Genomic DNA, 20,620 nt, shown 5'->3' on the forward strand with positions numbered 1-20,620 from the left:
GCAGCTTGGGGCAGAGGCCTCACTGTGCCCTTCTCCCCTCCCTCCTCTTCCAGGCCATGTTGGGCTCTAACATGGGTAAGAAATAAACTCATACTGTGTCAAGCCACTGGGATGTTAGGGCTTATTTATTTTATGTGATGAAATCGGTCATTTTTTCGTTTGATTAAAAACAAGGGTGCCTGGGTGGCTCAGTCGGTTTAGCATCTGTCTTCTGCTCAGATCGTGATCCCAGAGTCCTGAGATCAAATCCAGCGTCGGGGTTCCTGCTCAGTGGGGAGTCTGCTCCTCCCTCTCCCTCTGCCTGCCACTCCCCCTGCTTGTGCTTGCTCTCTCTCCCTGTTAAATAAATAAATAACAGTATAAGAACTTCATCTCTTGATAAACATTAACATAACCTCCCCACTCTTTGTTGCTAATGGACGTTTTCTTTCTCCATCACCAGTGCTTCATCTTTGTTGAGTCAGCTCACCTCACCAAAGGAGACAGGCAGGATCACCAGTCTGGATAAATAACTTCCAGAAGTACATACCATTTTGCAAACAGTAACACAAAGAAAGTGTTCAGAAGAAGGAAGTAAGATGATGTTAGAAAGGCTTTTGCTTCCGTTCAGTCCAGCTGAGAACCATAATCATCTGAAGGAGAACATCTCCCCTTTCCTTATGTACTGTAAATAAATAAATAAAATGATTTGAAAGATGCTACAGCATTCTTCAGGCAAAATTACGGATAGGAATAATAATAGCTTACATTTATGGGAGGCTTAATATGGGCCAGTGATTGTGCTAAGCACTTTACATGAATTGTTCCTTTAAAAGATAACTTGGGGCCTAGGAGGTCATGTAATTTGCTTAAGTCTACATAGCTAGGAAGCAGCAGATCCAGGAATCCAATAATCCAAGACAGCCTGGCTCCGAAGTCCATGCTCTTAAATACCATACTTCCCCTAATGAAAGATCAACAAATGTCAAGTTATCCTTAAGATGAATGGTGCATCCTGACCATCTATAGTGAAAAAACAGATCCCTATTTCCAGACCCAAAAAATCCACTTTAATTTTCTTTTCATAAGAAAGGCTTTGAAATGGCAAGGGCACGATGACCGCTCCGTCTATGACTTCTGACAGGCAGGCGGTTTAATCAGTTTCATATCCTCATCTCTTGATTTTCTTGCCCCATGGACATGTTGCTTGGGCTTTATGTGATTTTTCTGCACCATGTTCCCCTGTGGCCAGATCCCACCTTACCTGACCCTGTATTCCAGGTAGGACTCAGGCCTGCCATCCTGTGACAGCAAACTCAGGGTGAAAGAGACAGTGAGAGAGTGATGCTTGCCCAGTTCCCTTACGATTCAGCTTTGAGTCTTATTCTGCCACAAGATGTCACTGCCATGGTAGCACTCTAAGCGTGGCTTGGGACAGCTACAGTGGAATTTCTTGCTGTTCCTATATTAAGAATGTGTTCTCAGAAACAGCTGGTGTGTTACAAATGCACCCAAGTGCCTTAAGAAGTGGGATGATTGGAATCCCACTCCTATGCCCGCAGGCTGTCGATATTTGAGATTTGGTAAATGACATGGCAGGAAAGGGGTGCAACGGGGACCGGAGGGGGTTGAGCATGAGAAAGCCAAGCTCCATGCATCTGCTGGTGCTGTGAACCTGTCTTTCACCCAGCCACGACCGCGGAGGACTGTTGTGGGAAGTGTAGTGAGTTTGTATTGGTAAATCAGTTCTCAGATCTTTGCAGTAATGTGTTGGCTGAGAAGAACGCTTTATGACACTCTTCATGGACAAACGTGGGTGGCATATGGGTAGCTGCGAGTAGTTGTTCTTCATCTCTTTTGAGATAAAATGGTCAAATTGGTATGGGGGGGCTTTTTGTTCAGTTATATCTAATATTAAGGGGCATATTAGCAGTAGAGGCTTCACAATTTCTTATAAAGATAATCACAACTAATTAATTATTAATAACAATTACTAGAATGATTTATAGTTTGCAATTCCGTTTTACGTGCATCGCCCCAGTTGATCTATAAGAAAAGTTCAGTGGCAGGGACGAATGTTACTGTTACCATCCACACTTTAAAGAGGAAGAAACAGATTTCAGAGAGGTCGAGTGACTTGCCTAGCCTACCTACCTATGAAGTGATGCTGCTTCCATTACCTCTCTGACCTCCCTCCTTCAGTCTCTGTGTTTGGCTTCTAGAACAGTGTATTTCTGGTTCTTTGTTTACCATTTCGATCATTCTTATCAATTTTACTTCTTGGCTGTTTTTGCTTTTCTTCCTTAAAGTGCTTACATTACAAATATTCATTTGCTCTTTCCTTTCCCTCTCCTTTATGATAAACTTTTATTAGGAAAACTTATCCATTCCTATTGGATGGAAACCAAAGATTGGTTTGGTCCACATTCATTTCAACCTCTTTCTATTTTATCTTCCCATACAATGAAACCTAGAAAGCTAAAAGTTACATTTCCCCAACTCCCTTGCAGCTAGGTTTCAGGGTACAGAATACGTCCTGCCAGTGAGAAAATAGGTAAGGTATTTCAGTGTCTTTACTGAGCTTTAATTCACATACCATACAATTCACCCCTTTAAAGTGTATAATTCAGTGGCTTTTAGTACATTCATAGGACTGTGCTGCCACCAACACAATCAAGAAAAGATGTACTTTTCGAGAGGCAGAAGTGAGGCCAGAGTCCTGTCTTTACTGCTCTTCGTTGTGATTGCTGGCAGGCACGATCACAGAAGCACTGGGTGTGTAACTTCTGGTCACTGACTTCCTCTGTGTCAAGAGGCAGTAGCATCAATGGCTGTAGGGGCTTCCTGATTACTTGACTGAGCTTCCTAATTAGTATGGGGATTGTAGTTTTCCTAGCACGTTATTTCTGCAGTCATTTTCTGGGCATTATTCCTGGAAATTCAATTTAGAGCGGGCTCCTCCAGCTTTTCCAATGATTTCATGAACACTTAATTCCCTGTATTAATTTCTTGCTGAAAAAAAGTTGTGAGAGTGATTTGTTTCTTACAAATGGACGAATTTGGGCTCAATTTTTGAATCTTTAACTTCCAACCTCTTATGAATCTTCTCTACTTGAGAGATACCCTATAGGCACCATACCCCAAACTGAATTGATTATCCTCATTTAAGCCTTATCCTATTTCCCCAAGAAATGGCTCCACCCAACAGCCTCGTTACAAGGCCACTAACCTCAAAGTTTTCCTTAACTGCTTTTCCTTCCAACATCCCTCTCTCCCCCCGTAATCACTTAATCAACCACCAAATCCTACACTTCCAGGTTCTCTATCATCTCAACTTAGACCTTTCTCTGTTTCTCAGATTGTGACAGAGTCCTTACTCCTACCTGGACCCCCTCCCACTCTTTGATCAGCCCCCACAGAGGCCAGAGTAATGTAGCCAAGCACCATTCTCATAATGCGTGTTCTTTCTTTAAGGTTCTTCAGTAGCTCCTCTTGCTTAAAGAGTAAAATGTAAAATGTAGGTTCCTTACCATGGTGTTCAAGGCCTTCATGACTTCATGACTCTGTCTAGCTCTGTGGACTCATTTTCTGCTTTTTTCTTTTCTTACATTTTAGACTTCAGTCATATTAAACTCTACACCTTGGCTTTTCACACTCTTATTTTTGAGTATACAGTTTTTCGACCTTAATTTTACTGTTGAATTTTTGTTTATCTTTCAAAAACCCTACTCATGTGTCATGTCCTTGACTGTAAAGCCTTTACCGAACAGCTTCCCTCAGTGCCCCTGCCACAACTCACTGCGATCAGCCACCCCCTCCTCTCCTCCGCTGGGTGTATCTCATGTGCTGTGCTTGTCCTACTGGCGTGCTACTGCGTCTCACACCTGTGCACCCCAACTACCTAGCCTGCCACACAAGAGATACCCAGAATGTATTTGAAGAACTTACCCAGACTGGAACCCATTCCAGATCCAGATCCTTCTAGTAAATGTTTAAGAAACAAGTGGCTAGATCATAGCATGGGCTCCAGCTTGCCTATTATTTGAGACATTGTGGTATAATCAAGACAGCACTCTTCAGAGATTTTATTTCTAGATATGTACCCAAAAGATTGAAACCAAGGATTCAAACAGATAGTTTACACTAGTGTTCTGAGCAGCATTATCCACAATAGCCAAAAGGTAGAAACAACCCAAATGCCCATCAGCAGATGAAGAGATGAACAAAAACACAGTATTTACATATAATGGAACATTACGCAGCCTTAGGAAGGACATTCTGACATATTCTACAACATGGGTGAACCTTGAAGACGTTATACTGAATAAAATAAGCCAGACACAAGAGGAGAAGTGTAATTCCACTTATATAAGGTACCTAGAGTAGTCAAATTCATAGAGACAAAAGGTAAAATAGTGGTCATCAGGAGCTGGAGGGAAAGAGAGAATGCAAAGTTATTGTTTAATGGTTACAGGTCTTAGTTTGTAAAGATAGAAATGTCCTGGAGAGGGGTGCTTGGGTGGCTTAGTTGGTTAAGCAACTGACTGTTGGTTTCAGCTCAGGTCATGATCTCAGGGTAGTGGGATTGAGCCCCGGTGTTGGGTTCCACGCTTAGCGGGGAGTCTGTTTGAGATTCTCTCTCCCTCTCCGCTTGCCCCTCCCCCCCACTCTCTTTCTGTCTAAAATAAACAGTCCTTTTTTTTAAAAAAGAATTTATTTATTTATTTGAGGGAGGGATTGAGAGAGCACAAGCAGAGGGGAAGGAGGGAGGGGAACAGGGAGAGGGAGAAGCAGACTCCCCGCTGAGCAGGGACCCTGATGTGGGGCTCCATCCCAGGACCCCGGGATCATGACCTGAGCTGAAGGCAGAGGCTTAACTGACTGGGCCACCCAGGCACCCCTAAAATAAATAAATAAATAAGTAAATCTTTTAAAATAAGTCCCAGAGATGAAGAGTGATGGTGGTTGCATAACAACATAAATATATCCAATGCCATTGAACTGTACACTCAAAATGGGTAAAATGGTAGATTTTATGTTATGTATATTTTACTATAAAACAAAACAAAACTCTACCATTCTGTTTAGGATACATGAGTTCCATTCTTACATCTTCTATCCCACTGCTATTTTATGGAATTGAACTTGATATTCTACTTTCCTGGGGCTCACTTTTCTTATCTATATAATGAAATATCTGAAGTAAAGTCTTGACAGTTCCTTCTAGCTATAGCATAGTTTTGCCATCTACTGGAAGATGCAGTTCTGTGTGGTTGAGAGTCCATGTCAGTGAGCTCGCCACAGAAGGTTCACCTCATCACCATCCTGGGGAGCCTTCACACCTTTTCTCCTGCGGGTTCACGGGGGCAGCTAAGCTGCAGCAGAGTGGTCCTAGCGACAGTTGACTGGAACATGATATTTCCTTGGTGTCCATGGCATATCATAAATGGAACAAAATATCTGTCCAGGATTCTGTTAACCATTTATTCATCCATTAATTCATTCAGCATTCATTAAGTATTTGCCTTGTGTCAGGAACTCTACTAAGTGCCAGGGATAGAGATATCAGTGAGACATCTGTGGTTCAGAACAGTCACAGTATAGTGGGAGGCACTGACATGTTAACAAATACTTAAAAGGATTTTGCATTAAAAAAATCAAAACAGAGATGTGTGCAAATAACTATGGGATTCATAAAGAGTCACTGATTGCCTGTGGGAAGTAAAACATCACAGAAAAGTTTAATTTTGAGCTAGTCTTGAATGAAGAGAAGCTCTTGAAGCAGGAGCCGAATAAGAGAATTTCTGATTTTCCTTTCTTGATCTACCACCTGTGTTCATTTTGCCCCAAAATGGCAGGTGGGTATGAATTCAGGAAAGGCTGCCATATCCTTGGCAGGATGGCTTCTACAAATGGCATTTTTTTTTCTTAAAGCTGGTATCTTCTGATACATTCCCATAGATATACCCTCTCCTAATATCCTTTAAAGACCCCCTTAGGCAAAGATAAAATATTACCCACAATCTGCTATTCTCTTAATAGTTTTGCCAATGTTTGCTGTTCTAATGTCAACAGTCATTATATAGCTTGGCTTTCAATGTGGGATTAAACCTCTTTTATTCTTGTGGTAATCAGAAAAGCAATTGGATAGTTAGTATGCTCTTTGGAATCCCATTGCAAAAGAATGAGGTTCTGCCAGATCCTGTCATGGAGGAAGAAAACAGACACAAAAGAAGGAAAAAAAAAAAAAAAACCTCCTAAAATGGAAGTGCTGACAGGTTACACCAGTCACAAAACAGACATGCAGCACCCAAGGGTCACCGACTTGGAAGATATTCCAAAGTTGGCCAGCAGGTCCCAGCATGCAGGGGCTGGAAGGGAACTAATTAATTAAAGAGTGTCAAACATGTTGTCAGAGTGCAGACAGCAGAAAATAAAATGGACTTCACATTGTTTAACCAGTAGGGGAAGAGTAGGATCATGCTAAACTCATGAAAAAAAGTACTTTAGAAAAAGGGAGGTTCTAATACATTTTGATTCTATCATGGTTAGCAGATGAGTTGCTGTTTCAAATTCTGGCTGCAATAGAGGTTAACGCCTTCCTAAAAAGAAGGAAAAATGAACATTTATTGAGCACCTACTATATTGCCAAATACTGAGAAAAGCCTTCTGGGAAGATATATTGACACTTTAATTTATACTGTATTCTGTGTAGAGTTGTGTTGTTTTAACCCAGGTGCCATTTTGTATATGTTACTTCATTTAATTACTGTGAAATCTCACTGAAGGATATGTTATTTTTCTAGATGAGGAAGCAGGTAACAGACCTACATCTTAACTCTGGTTCCCAATGTACTAGCTATGTTACCTTTGGAAATTACTTCATCTCATGGGACCTGGAAGCTCTCTGTCTTCCCACTTTTCCATCCATATGGATACCAGGCGATGAATGGCTTCCATGGGAACAACTGAGAGAATAGTCCAAATGCCTTGCCAGCCTAAGCAAAATGCTGACATGGTCAGGGTTTGCTTCAGCCTTAATTTTTCCCTCTTAGAAGGCTTTCTCTTCAAGTCATGAACCTTCTCAAGTTCTCTTCTCCCTCCTTTCAAAAATCTGCTTTCAAGCCCTGCTTTTCACATCTTAAGATCCCTAAGAACCTTTCTTTGGTGTCAGCTCTTTCAAGAGCATCTGTATTTTAACAGGGAACTAAGCACTGAACTAGGATCCCTAGCAGTCATTGGCATCTGATGGAAAACTTAGACCCTTATTTGGTAGAGTTCTCCTGCCAGGCTTCTTTAAGCGCCCACTCTTGGCACAGTGTCTCCATTTGTGGCTGCTGCTGGAATACAGGCTCTTAGATTCATAGTCTTACCAGGGAAGGGTGCTCTAGTCTGTTGTGTTCACAGGCAGGTTTCTGGCTCTTGTCAGCAAATTTTCTTCTTTATTTCCTTTACATTTGGATGCTCTCTTTGGGCCTAAACATAGGGTTAAAACCACTGCTTGTGATGGGAAAAAGATGGAAAGAGGAAAAGCAAGTGCTTTCATGCTCCCCCAAATGAGACCACTTTCTTGATCCATTGTTATGCCCTTTGTCTGTGGTTTGTTGAGATTCCCCGCCAAAAGGAAAGAAAGCATTATAAGGCTGATATCCCTCTCTTGATCAAGTCACACTCAGTCATTTCTCCTATCCTAAGCTACTGCCAACTGATCTTACAATTGTAGAGGTAAAAATAAATAAATAAATAAATTGCCCCTTACAAGAATGTTGAACATCTTTGCTTTTAGGAAAAATGACAAAAATAGAGAAGATAGATGTTTAGGCTTCAGGAAATTGTTAAAGTGGGGTGTGAAGGTTGGTAGCCTTTGTTTTCTGCTCATTCCCTAAAATCACACTAGCAAGCAGTCAATTAGTCCCTTTACCTGGAGGCTATTCTTGCTTAGATTTCAATAATAATTTCTCTCTTAGCCAGGGGTACCATTGCCACTTACTTAAATTATCCTTACAGGGATGTTCGATGCCTGCCTTTGGGTTCCTATTTGCTATATTCTCCTTCAGGTGTTTGGAAATAAAGGTTTTCATTTTGGTTTCAGACCCCTTTCTTGAAAGTTTTGAAAGAGCTAGAAAAACAGAGGGACATAGTATCCATTGAGCACTAATTATAAACTTGGCCCTTTATATAAATGACTTTACTGAATCCCTCATAAGAATACTCTGATGTAGATCTTATTATTGCCAATGCACAGTTGATTATACTGAATCCCATACATTGTCCTGAACTTGCCCAGGGTCAAGGAGGTAGATTACCTCCCTGTACCACTGTCCCTGACACAGTCCCAGTCTTAGACTCTCTTTGTTATCTACATAACATGAAGAAACTAGGAGGCTCTTAAGTTCTACCACAGTCACATTTGGTAACAGATTTATTGCTTCAAACTCTGGAAACCGTTGCTGATTCTATCTCCAAGCTACAGGGCAGCTGAGCCCAGAAGAAAACACTGGAGAAGCTGTGAATCAGAGCATAGAGTCACAGTATAGGGTGGACTGATAATCATCTTGGTCTCTTCCCACTTTGGGACAGGGGCCCTGGGCCCAGAGAGAGACTTTGATGTGTACAGGGTCACATAAGGAATTAAGTTCAGCTTAGGATCCACATCTTCGAAGCCTAGGCTTCAAAGGATATCCATATGACCACCCACAGCGTTTATTCACTCACATAACCCTATAGTCTCCTACCACTGAGCGTCATGGGGAAATCTGAATGTTGCCCCTGGAAGATAATGCTGAGAAAGAATGATTCCACACACTGCACTACTTCAGGAAATCAAGTCATTCATTTAAGGATTCTAGATATTCACAGGTCAATCTACACCAATGACAAGACACATCCAGTGCTGAGATCAGAGTCAACAGTGCAATTCCTAGCACCTGACACCTTGCTTCTTTTGATTTATTCATTGTCTAAAAGATGATCCAGAAGTTGGGCGCTACTTCTAAATCACCAGGTTTTTCATTGTAAGTGACAACCTTTGCATTTTATTAGCGTAGTCTACTTTTTAATAAGCCTTTACAGGACCAATATATCATAACAACATCATTAAAGCATTCCCCTCTACTGGTTATAAATTGCCTTGATGGTGCTGTGACTACATCTCCCAGAGCACCTCTGACAGAATGAGTCTTAAGATCCAGGCATGTCATTGTCACAACAGAAGGATGACATTGCAGCCCAGCTTGGCTCCCCTCCTCAGGGAAAAGGCATATGGTGGTATAAGAAAAGAGACAGGCAACTGTCCAGGGTGCCACTGGTAGGTCTGTCACTGATGAGCTAACTGTTAGACTTTGGAAAGCCACTTAACCTCTCTGGGGCCCTTCTGTATCTATAAAATAAAATTGTCATTGTTTAGCTTACAGGGTTACTGGGAAGAGCAAATAAGATAATGTACATTATAAAAACGTTTTGAAGACCAGGTTAGGTTCTCCAGAAAGCAGACTCTGAGACAGATTTTAGCATGAAGGACATTTATTGGAGAGTGCCTTTCCCCATTTTGTATAAACAGTCCTCTGATGATGGTCATTTACCACTGACAGAATGGTGTCTCCTCTTCTTTCTTTCTGGTCCTTAGACACAAGAACCCAAGAATTAGAAGATAGCTGCTATAACTTTCAAATCCAATGTATTCTAGTCTGAAATGTTCCTCCTTAGGTGACCAGGACTGCTAAACCCGCAGAGCCCAATGTTGGGAGTATGCAGCACATGAATTTCCTAAGTGTGTTCTTAGGAGTGATGTTAATTGGACCACTCCTGCTTCAACCCCTTGACTTACAGGTTGATGTGTTCTAACTATTAGAGATGAGCCAGTTACACAGATCTTTGGTTCAAGGATTCTCTGTCCTAGAAGTTGGTACACTGTTCTTGCAATAAAGTATTGTTTCTTAGATAGTAGTTCAGTCAGGCCTTCTGCAGGCCATTCCCACACATTATCAGGACAGCAGTGTCTGGATGGTGAGATGTGTTGTATGACCAGTGGATCTCTTGGTTCACATTGTCTCCCTCTGCTTGCTTTACAGGGTCATATGGTCTGATTTCAGGATGTGTAAGATGGTGGTGGTGGATCCAACACTCAATAAGCCCTTGGATGCTACTTACTCCTGAGTGTCTGTGGGCAAGAAAGGAACACTCATACCTGAGAAATGTGTCTATTTTGTCAGAACGAGTATCTGCCATTTTCTAGATTGAAGAGGTCTAATGTAGCCAACTTGCCACCAGGGGGCAATTTGGTTTCCTCAAGGAGTGGTACCACATTGGGGACTTAGCACTGGTCTCTGTTTCTCATAGTTTGGACATTCAGGGGCAAGAGTGTGTCATTCGTCTTCAGTAAGTGAGAGTCCATGTTTTCAGAATGCAAACAATCTCTATCCCTGTTGTGATAGCCACTTCGCTCAACTCTCCATCACGCTCAAACTAGGGTAGCCAATAACAGAGGCTGGCTGACATCACCTGGCCAAGTAATTTTGTCTTACTGGTTGTTTGGTCTCTCTACTGCCATAGAAACTCTTTTAGGCATTAACACGCAATACAAAGATTTTCACGCACTGCATCTACCTTCATGCTCCTGTCACCTTCCACCCCCACAAACCACCTTGTCCCTGATCTTCTCATTTTTCCGCTTCCAGTTCCACCACTAGCCATGCCAGTCATTCACCACTGTCTGTGAGTCTGTATATAGCAATATTTCAGGCCACTTATTGTTCCACTTTTTTCCTCTCCTTTCTCCACTGTTTTCTCTCACCTCCGCCAGCTCTTCTGATGGTCTTGGTTTCTTACCTGGAATGGTGATCCAGGCACTTGAGCGTGAAGGGTATGAACATCTGGTCCCGGAGTCCTTCTCAGACCAGAGAAGAGTAGATGCTCAGGTGCATTTTCAAATTAGGAATTCCATTAGGAATATTTTCTCTCATAAGTGTTTTTCAAGGGCAACTCTGAGTGAGGATATTTTTTTAAAGATTTTATTATTTATTCGAGAGAGAGAGAATGAGAGACAGAGAGCACGAGAGGGAGGAGGGTCAGAGGGAGAAGCAGACTCCCTGCTGAGCAGGGAGCCCAATGTGGGACTCGATCCCGGGACTCCAGGATCATGACCTGAGCCGAAGGCAGTCGCTTAACCAACTGAGCCACCCAGGCACCCTCTGAGTGAGGATTTAATATACCCACACATCTTTCAGCTTGGACACAGAATGAGTCAGCACATTCATCTGTATTGCATGGGTCCTTTTCTCCTCAGTCAGTTGCTCATAAGGAACCTCTCCTACTGACCCCTTACCATTGTGAGTGTGATTTGAGGAAGGAATCCTGGTGTGCCTGAGCTCCACGCAGCTCACTTGCTTTCCCCCTTTGGCCCTGCTTGTGGTTTATTCCAGGTGTACTGTTCCCACCTTATAGTGTATTGTTGTTGGACTCGCCTGACCTGATGGCTTGGTGTATCTAACAGAACCCAATTAATAGTAAGTCATTCTGATGCATGGTTACTTGATGTCCCATGGTCAAATGCTCTGTATCTGTCAGAGATCAGTAGCATGCCAGACTTATATTTTCAAAAAATATCTGATTCTCCAGTGCAAGTGGCATGGCCTTGTTCCAGAACCTCAGGCATCTATATTGCTATTCTCCCTTTGGTCCTTGCCGTAAACTCCAAAAGATATCTTTTCCTACCACTGGCATATCTAGCATCATAAGCTTTTCAGGATATTTGCACCGCATTCTTAACCTGCTCTGCAAGGGTCTTTCCTACTTTGGGCTGTCTGAAAACTGGCCGCTGCCTTTCTATGGGCTGAAGCAGCATTTCCAGGTATGTAATAAGCTACCTTCAAAACATGAGAGGTCTAGCAGGCACCAGGCTTCATTCTTTGTGGTCGGAAAAGCATGATGAAATAATCTGACTCGGATGGAATGTCTCCACATGCCCCTAACCACTAGACCTCTCAAAATTTTACAAATGTGGCAGGCCTCTTGATCTTTGTCAGGAGCATGTAAATGCTGAAGCACATGTGTCTTACCAAGGCCTCCACTGTGCTAACCATTTCTTGTTCATCTAGACCAATAAACATGATATTACCAAAGTTAAAGATTAATGCAGTACTCTGTGGGATATCAAGATGGTCAAGACCTTTTCAAACAAAATTATGACAGAACACAGGAAAAGTTAATATAGCCCTGAGACAAAACTTTTAAAGTATATTGGTGTTCATTCTATATGAATTCAAACTGTTACTGTACCTTTATTTAATGGGGAAAGAAAAGAATGCCTTTGTGAAATCAGCACTTGTATACCCTGTACCCAGGGCCATATAAATTTGCCCTTACAAAGATATCACAGCTGGCTCGGCAGCTGCAATTGGAAATACTATTTTGTTGTGTTTGCAGAAGCCTCCTGACATCTTCCAGAATGCTTCTGATTTCTTCAGGGACCAGACTGGTGTATTGAGGACTTGATGGGTATCAACATTCATGCATCCTTGGGATCTCATGGATAATGCTGATTTCTGCTATCCTGAGTATGAAGTTTTTAAAACTAAATTCTTCTCCTGAAACCAATATTACCCTATATGTTAACTAACTAGAATTTAAATAAAAACTTGAAAAAGAAAAAAATAATAAGAAAAAATGTATTATGTTTTCCAAAAGAGAGAAGAGGGGAGCAGTTTTAGAGATTGCTATTTGGCCTTTGCACTAAGGTTATCCTTGACCCTAAAGCCAAGGGATCCACTGTGGGAGTTACGCTGACCATAGGCTATGTTTATCCCAATTATATTTCGAAAGTGGTGAAAAGACAAAACTGGTGGGTTTGAGGACCCACCGTGAGCTGAACCTGGGCCAGGATTTAATTTATTAACTGGCCCGTCTAACGAAAAGGTCATATTACTACATTAGGTGTGTAGCCACTCCAGCCATGTGTCAAGAAACTCTAAAAAAGTTTATATAGGAGTCTCCAGATCAGAGGAGGCTCCTGAATTTTCTTCCTCCCACCGACACACCAAATGTACATTTACACAGAGGGTAATTCCTTCTGAAGGAAATTGAGAAACAAGCTGAGCGACTCCTACGCATCAGGCAACTGAGAAAACACCCACACTGAAACGGATGGAAAAGGATGAGACACACTGTCACTGTAAAGTCCACCCCGTGGCACAGCAGCGTACAGTCAAGAGGGAACTCCATCTTCATGAGGAGTGAGGGGTTTGGACTGCACATATCGGACTCCAAATTTTAAGGCTCCCACCCAAAGGATGGGCCCCTAAAACAGCCAGCTTTGAACGCCAAAGCAGCTTGCATTCACAAGTTTCACTGGAATATAGTAAACAAAGAAGAAGTTCTTAATGGGTGCACTAGGACTTGCATTAACTGTCCTTCCAGGGAGGGAGCAGGCAAAGACACCCTCCCCCAGTCTCTCCCTGGAAGGGGTTTGAGTGCATGTCTTATAAGCTGCTGCATGAGGGCTCAACTTCTAATTAACACACATCTGGATGCTGACTGCAGTCCTCTCTAGAGCTCCAAAGAGCAGATGGGCATTTTCCCTGCCTTCTCTCTTTTGTCTCCAACAATAAATCCAAGTTGCCACTATCTCCCAGGAAGGAGCTTATCCACCTATCTAGCACCCTAACTTGCCATCCAAGGAACAGGTCGCCAAATCACTTAGCTCTGATAGCCAGTAGGGTGTGTGTCCTTGAGTCCCAGAGGACTATAGCATACATAAATGCAGTTTTTAAATGGGCATCAGACTCAGTGCAGAGGGAATAGACAAAAATGCTCATTTCTCGTTTCTTTCTAGAAGGGCTTAACTGCATATTTTACCAGCTGCTACCTGGGGGTCCATCTTCTAATCAGCCTGCATCTGAGTGATGACTGCAATCTTCTTTTTTGGGACACTGATGGATCTTGGCATACGCTCAACTCCTGAGAGCCACTAGAGCAAAGATGCAGCTTAGATAATCACAAAGTTTGGAGAGGCAAACAGGAGCCTGGGACAGTCTGACTGATGAGATACATCTCCTACATGAGACCACTCTGTCGTGATTCGAGGAGGTGGGTGTTTCATCTAATGTGGAAAAATCAACACAACAACCATAAGAAAATGAGGAAACAGGAGAATATGTTCTGAACAAAATAACAAGATAATTCTCCAGAAACTGATCTTAATGAAATGAAGATAAGTGATTTATCTGATAGATATTTCAAAATATCAGTAATGAAGAAGTTCGCTGAGGTCAGGAGAGCAATGCATGAACAAAGTGAATATTTCAGCAGAGATAGAAAATATAAGGACCAAGCATGTCATAGAGCTGAAGAATACAGCCAAACTGGAAAATCAATAGAGGGATTCAACAGAAGACTAGATCAAGTGAAATAAGGAATCAGAGAACTTGAAGACAGGGCAATGGAAGTCCTTCAGTCAGAAGAGAAAAAGAGAGGAATGGAAGAACAAGGACAAAGGACTCCCGGGACACCATCAAGAGGACCACTGTATGCATTAGGGTAGTTCCACAGGAAAAAAAGAGAAGGAGAAAGAGTCAAATAGCATTTTCAAGGAAACAAGGGCAAAAAAATTCCCTAATGTTGGGAAAGAAACACACATCCAGATCTAGGAAGCCCAACGAATACCAAATAAGATGACAAAGAGGTCCACTCCAGGACACTTTATAATTAAATTATTAGAAGTTAAAGACAGGGGGTACCTGGATGACTTAGTTGGTTGAGCATCTGATCATGAGATCAAGCCCTGTGTTGGGCTCCATGCTGGGCACGGAGTCTACTTAAAAAATCACTACATCCAAAACTAATGTATGATGACTAACATAATAAAATAAAATAAAATAAAAAATAAAAGAATCCACTGTTTTAAAAAGAGGAAGTTAAAGACAGAATTTTTAAAAGCAACAGGAAGAGCAACTTGTACATACAAGGGAACTCCCATAAGACTATTAGAAAAAATTTTAGCAGAAACCGTGCAAGCCAGGAAGAAGTGATATATTCAAAGTGCTGGAAAACAAACAAACAAACAAACAAACAAACAACTTGGCCAACCAAGAATACTTTACCTGGCAGAGTTGCTTTTCAGAATTGCAGAATTGAATAAGAGATAAATGTTTTCCCAAAATATAAAAGGAACTCATACTGCTCGATAGCACAAAATAATAATCTAATTAGAATGTGCAAAGGACCTGCATAGACATTTTTGCAAAGAAGAAGATTACAAATATTTCACAGGTACATGAAACGGTGCCCAGCATCACTAATCATTAGAGAATTGCACAATAAAAGGTATCCACCTGTTAGGATGCCTGTTATCAAAAAGACAAGAGATAACAGATGTTAGCAAGAATGTGGAGAAAAGATAAAATTTGTACACTGTTAGTGGGAATGTAAACTGGTTTAGTCACTGTAGAGATTACTTAAGAAATTAAAATAGAACTACCATATGATACAGTATATCCATATGATACAGTATACCATTTTGGGTATATAGCCAAAGAAAATGAAATTACTACCTTAAGATAGCTGCACTCTTACGTTCGTTGTAGCATTATTCACAATAGCCAAGGTATGGAAATAATCTAAGTGTTCACTGACAGATGAATGGATAAAGAAAATGTGATCGGTCAGTCGGTCTGTCTGTCTGTCTGTCTATCTGTCTATCCAGTGAAAAAAGGAAATTCTGTCCTTTGCAAAACCATGGGTGAACTTAAGTGGAGTAAGCCAGACAGAGACAGACAAACATTGTATGGTTTTACCTGTGATAGAATCTAAAAGCAAACAAAACAAAGTTAAACTCAAGCAGAGAGTAGCGTGGTGGTTATCTGGGACTTGGGGGTAGAGGAAGTAATATGGAAAGGCTGATAAAAAGATACAAACTTTCAGTTGTGAGACGAATGAGATCTGAGGATCTCATGTACAACATGGTGACTGTAGTTGAAAAAACTGTATTGTGTACTTGAAGTTTACTAAAGTAGTAGAACTTAAGTGTTCTCACATACAAAAAGGTGTATATATGAGGTGATGGACATATTAGTTAACTCAGTGGTGAGAATTCTTTCACAGTATATACATATATCAAATCTTTATGTATATTTATTTACAGTTTCTACCAAAAAAACCTTGTTTTTGATTCACATATAATTAACATACAGTGCTCTATTAGTTTCAGGTATACAATATGATTCAACAATTGTAAACATTTTTCAGTACTCATCAAAATAAGTGTTTCTTAATTCCCTTCATCTGTTTCACCCATCCCCCATCCACCTCCTTTCTGACAACCACCATTTTGTTCTCCATATTTAAGAGTCTGGGGTTTTATTGTTTTTTTGTCACTTATTTTCTTTGTTCATTTGTTTTATTTCTTAAATCCCACATATGAGTGAAATCATGTGGTATTTGTCTTTCTCTGACTGACTTATTTCACTTAGCATTATACCCCCAGGTCCATCCATGTTGTTAAAAATGGCAAGATTCCATTCTTTTTTATGGCTGAGTAATATTCCATTGTGTGTATAGGTTTGTATGTATACCACATCTTTATCCACTCATCTATCAGTGGATATTTGAGTTGCCCCCATATTTTGGCTATGGTAAATAAGGCTGCAATAAACACAAGAGTGCATATATCTTTTCAAATTAGTGTTTTTGTTTTCTTTGGTTAAATACCCAGTAGTGACATTACTGGAGCATATGGTTTTTCCATTTTTAATTTTTTGAGGAATCTCCATACTGTTTTCCACAGTGGCTGCACCATTTCCATTCCTACAAACAGTACCTGAAGGTTTCATTTTTTTTTTCACGTCATCATTAACATTTGCTATTTCTTGTGTTTTTTATTTTAACCAAGCTGACTGGTGTAAAGTGATATCTCACTGTGGTTTTAATTTGTGTTTTCCTTATGATAAGTGATGTTGAGCATCTTTTCATGTGTCTGTTGGCCATCTGTATATCTTCTTTGGAAAAATGTATATTCAGGTCTTCTGCTAATTTTTAATAATTATTTTTTGGTTTTGAGCTGTATCAGTACTTTATATATTTGGAATATTAACCCCTTATTGGATATATCATTTGCAAATATATTGCAAATATATCCCATTCAGTAGATTGACATTTTGTTTTGTTGATAGTTTCCTTTGCTGTACAAAAGATTTTGTTTTGGTGTAGTCCCAATAGTTTAAATCTACTTTTGTTTCCCCTTGTCTCAGAAGACATATCTAGAAAAATGTTCCCACAGCTGATGTCAAAGAGATTACTGCCTGTGTTTTCTTGTAGGAATTTTATGGTTTCAGGTCTTACATTTAGGTCTTTAATCCATTTTGAGTTATTTTTGTGGGTGGTGTAAGAAAGTGGCCCAGTTTCATTCTTTTGCATGTAGCCGTCCAGTTTCCTCCACACCATTTGTTCAAGAGTCTGTCTTTTTCTCCATTGTGTATTCTTGTCTCCTTTGTCATAGACTAATTTCCCATAAGTTGTGAGGGTTTATTTCTCGGCTCTCTATTCTTTTCTCTTGATCTATGTGTCTATTTTAGTGTCATTGCAGTACTATTTTGATTACTACAGCTTTGTAGTATATCTTGATATCTGGAATTATGATACCTCCAGCTTTGTCCTTTCCCAAGGTTATTTTGGCCGTTCAGGGTCTTCTGTGGTTCCACACAGATTTTAAGATTATTTGTTCTAGTTCTGTGAAAAAAAATGTTGTTGGTATTTTGATAGGGATTGCATTAAATCTGTAGATTGTTTTGGGTAGTATGGACATTTTAACAATATCAATTCTTCCAATCCATGAGCATGGAATATGTTTCCATCTGTTTGTGTCATCTTTGATTTCTTTCATCACTGTTTTATACTTTTCACAGTACAGTTATTTCCCATCTTTGGTTAAGTTTGTTCCTAGGTATTTTCTTCTTTTGGTACAAGTGTAAATGGAATTGTTTTCTTAATTTTTCTTTCTGCTACTTCATTATTAGAGTATAGAAATGCAATAGATTACTGTGTATTAAATTGTACCCTGTGACTTTACTGAATTCATGTATCAATTCTAGTCATTTTTTGGTGTAGTCTTTGAGGTTTTCTATATATACTATCATGTAATCTACAAATAGTGACAATTCTACTTCTTCCTTACCAGTTGGATGGCTTTTATCTCTCTCTCTCTCTCTGTCTGATTGCTGTGGCCAGGACTTCTTAAAGTAGTGAGAGTAGACATCCTTGTCTTGTTCCTGATCTTAGAGGAAAGGCCCTCAGTTTTTCACCATTGGGTATGATGTTAACTGTGGATTTTTCATATATGGCTTTCATTATGTTGAGGTATGTTCCCTCTAACCCCGCTTTGTTGAGAGTTTTTATGATGAATAGATGCTCATATGGTTTTTATCTCTTGTCTTGTTAATTTAATGTATCATATGGATTGGTTTGTAAATATTGAGCCACCTTTGCTTCCTTGGAATAAATCCCACTTAATCATGGTGAATGGGTTTTTTAATGTATTGTTGAATTGTTTGCTAATATTCTGTTGAGGATTTTAATATGTATGTTAATCAAAGATACTGGCCTGCAGTTTTCTTTTTCTTTTCTTTCTTTCTTTCTTTCTTTTTTTTTTTTGTAGTGCCTTTATTTGGTTTTAGTATCAGGGTAATGCTGACCTCATAAAATGAGTTTGGAAGCTTTTTTCCTTTTCTATTCTTTGAAATATTTTGAGAAGAATAGGTATTAACTCTTCTTTTAATGTTTGGTAGAATTCACTTGTGAAGCCATCTGGCCTTGGACTTTTTTGAGGGGGGGTTTGATTACTGATTCAATTTCTATGCTACTAATAAGTCTGTTCAAATTTTCTATTTCTTCCTGATTCTGTTTTGGAAAGTTCTATGTTTCTAGGAATTTATCCATTTCTTATAGGTTGTCCAATTTCTCAGCATACAATTTTTCATAATATTCTCTTATAATCCTTTGTATTTCTGGGATGTCAGTTATTTCTCTACTTCATTTATGATTTTATTTATTTGAGTCTTCTTTTTTTTCTTGGTGAGTCTGGTTAACAGTTTATAAGTTTTGTTTAATTTTTAAAAACACATGCTCCTGATTTCATTGATATTTTGTATTGTTTTTTCAGTCTGTAATTTATTTCTGTTCTAATCTTTATTTTTTCCTTCCCTTTACTGGCTTTTGGCTTTGTTTGTTCTTCTTTTTCTAGCTCCTCTAGGTGTAAAGTTAGGTGATTTGAAAATTTTCTTGCTTCTTGAGGTCGGCATGAATTGCCATAATCTTCCCTCTTAGAACAACTTTTGCTGCATCCCAAAGATTTTGGACTATTGTGTTTTCATTTTCATTTGTCTCCATATAATTTTTTATTTCCTCTTTGGTTTCTTGGTTGACCCGTTCATTGGGGAGTGTTATTTAGTCTCCTTGTATTTGTGTTGTTTTCAGAGTTTTTCTTGCATTTGATTTATATCATTGTGGTAGGAAAAGATGCATGATATGATTTTAGTCTTTTTTAATTTCTTGAGACTTGTTTTGTGGCCTAACATGTGATCTATTCTGGAGAATGTTCAATGTGCACTTGAAAAGAATGTGTATTCTTATGGTTTCAGATGGACTGGTCTGAATATATCTGTTAGGTCCATCTGGTCCAATGTATTATTCAAAGCCATTGTTTCCTTGTTTATTTTCTGTTTGGATGATCTATCCATTGATATAAGATGGGTGTTAAAGTCCCCTACTATTAGTGCATTACTGTCCATTTTTTCCTTTTTGTCTGTTAATAGTTGCTTTATGTATTTAGGTGCTCCCATGTTGAATGTATAAATATTTACAATTGTATTTCCTTGTTAGATTGTTCCATTTATCATTATGTAGTGTCCTTCTTTGTCTCTTATTACAGTCTTTGTTTTAAAGTGTACTTTGTTCAATATAGGTATTGCTACCCCATGTTTCTCTTCACTTCCATTTGCATTCTATTCCTTCACTTTCAATCTGCATGTGTCTTTAGGTCTAAAGTGAGTCTCCTATAGGCAGTATATAGATGGATCTTGTTTTGTTTTTGTTTTGTTTTGTTTTATCCATTCCATCATCCTGTGCCTGTTGATTGGAACATTTAGCCTATGTACCTTCAAACTAGTTTTTAATAGGTATGTATTAACTACCATTTTTTTTTTTTACTTGTTTTACAGGGATGCCTGACTGGCTCAGGTGGAAGAGCATAGGACTCTTGATGTTGAGGTCATGGGGTCAAGCACCATGTTGGGTGTAGAGATAACTAAAAATAAACAAACTTAAAAAAATCATTCTCTGGAGGTCAGGCCCCCTGCTTACAATTCTTACATTGCTGCTCATTACAGCAGTCACATCCATTTGTCTTCCAACTGAACTTACTGCCACCTGGATTCTGTTGTTTTGAGGTCCTGTCATATCCATGGTTCTCAGTGAGCCTAGTTCTGTAATGACTACACCTACAAACAGCTCTGTAGACAAGAGCACCACTGAACATTTTAGTGGTACTGATGCCCTCTCACAAGATCATTGCTTATGGCCTTGGCTACTGGTGTGTCCACTGTCTTTCTTGTGCAGCATTATCTTATGTTGGATTTTCTGGCCTTATATAGTATAG

The sequence above is a fragment of the Callorhinus ursinus genome, unplaced genomic scaffold (assembly GCF_003265705.2).
Source record: "Callorhinus ursinus isolate GAN/ISIS: 27379988/994484 unplaced genomic scaffold, GSC_fseal_2.0 scaffold28, whole genome shotgun sequence".
NCBI lineage: Eukaryota > Metazoa > Chordata > Mammalia > Carnivora > Otariidae > Callorhinus > Callorhinus ursinus.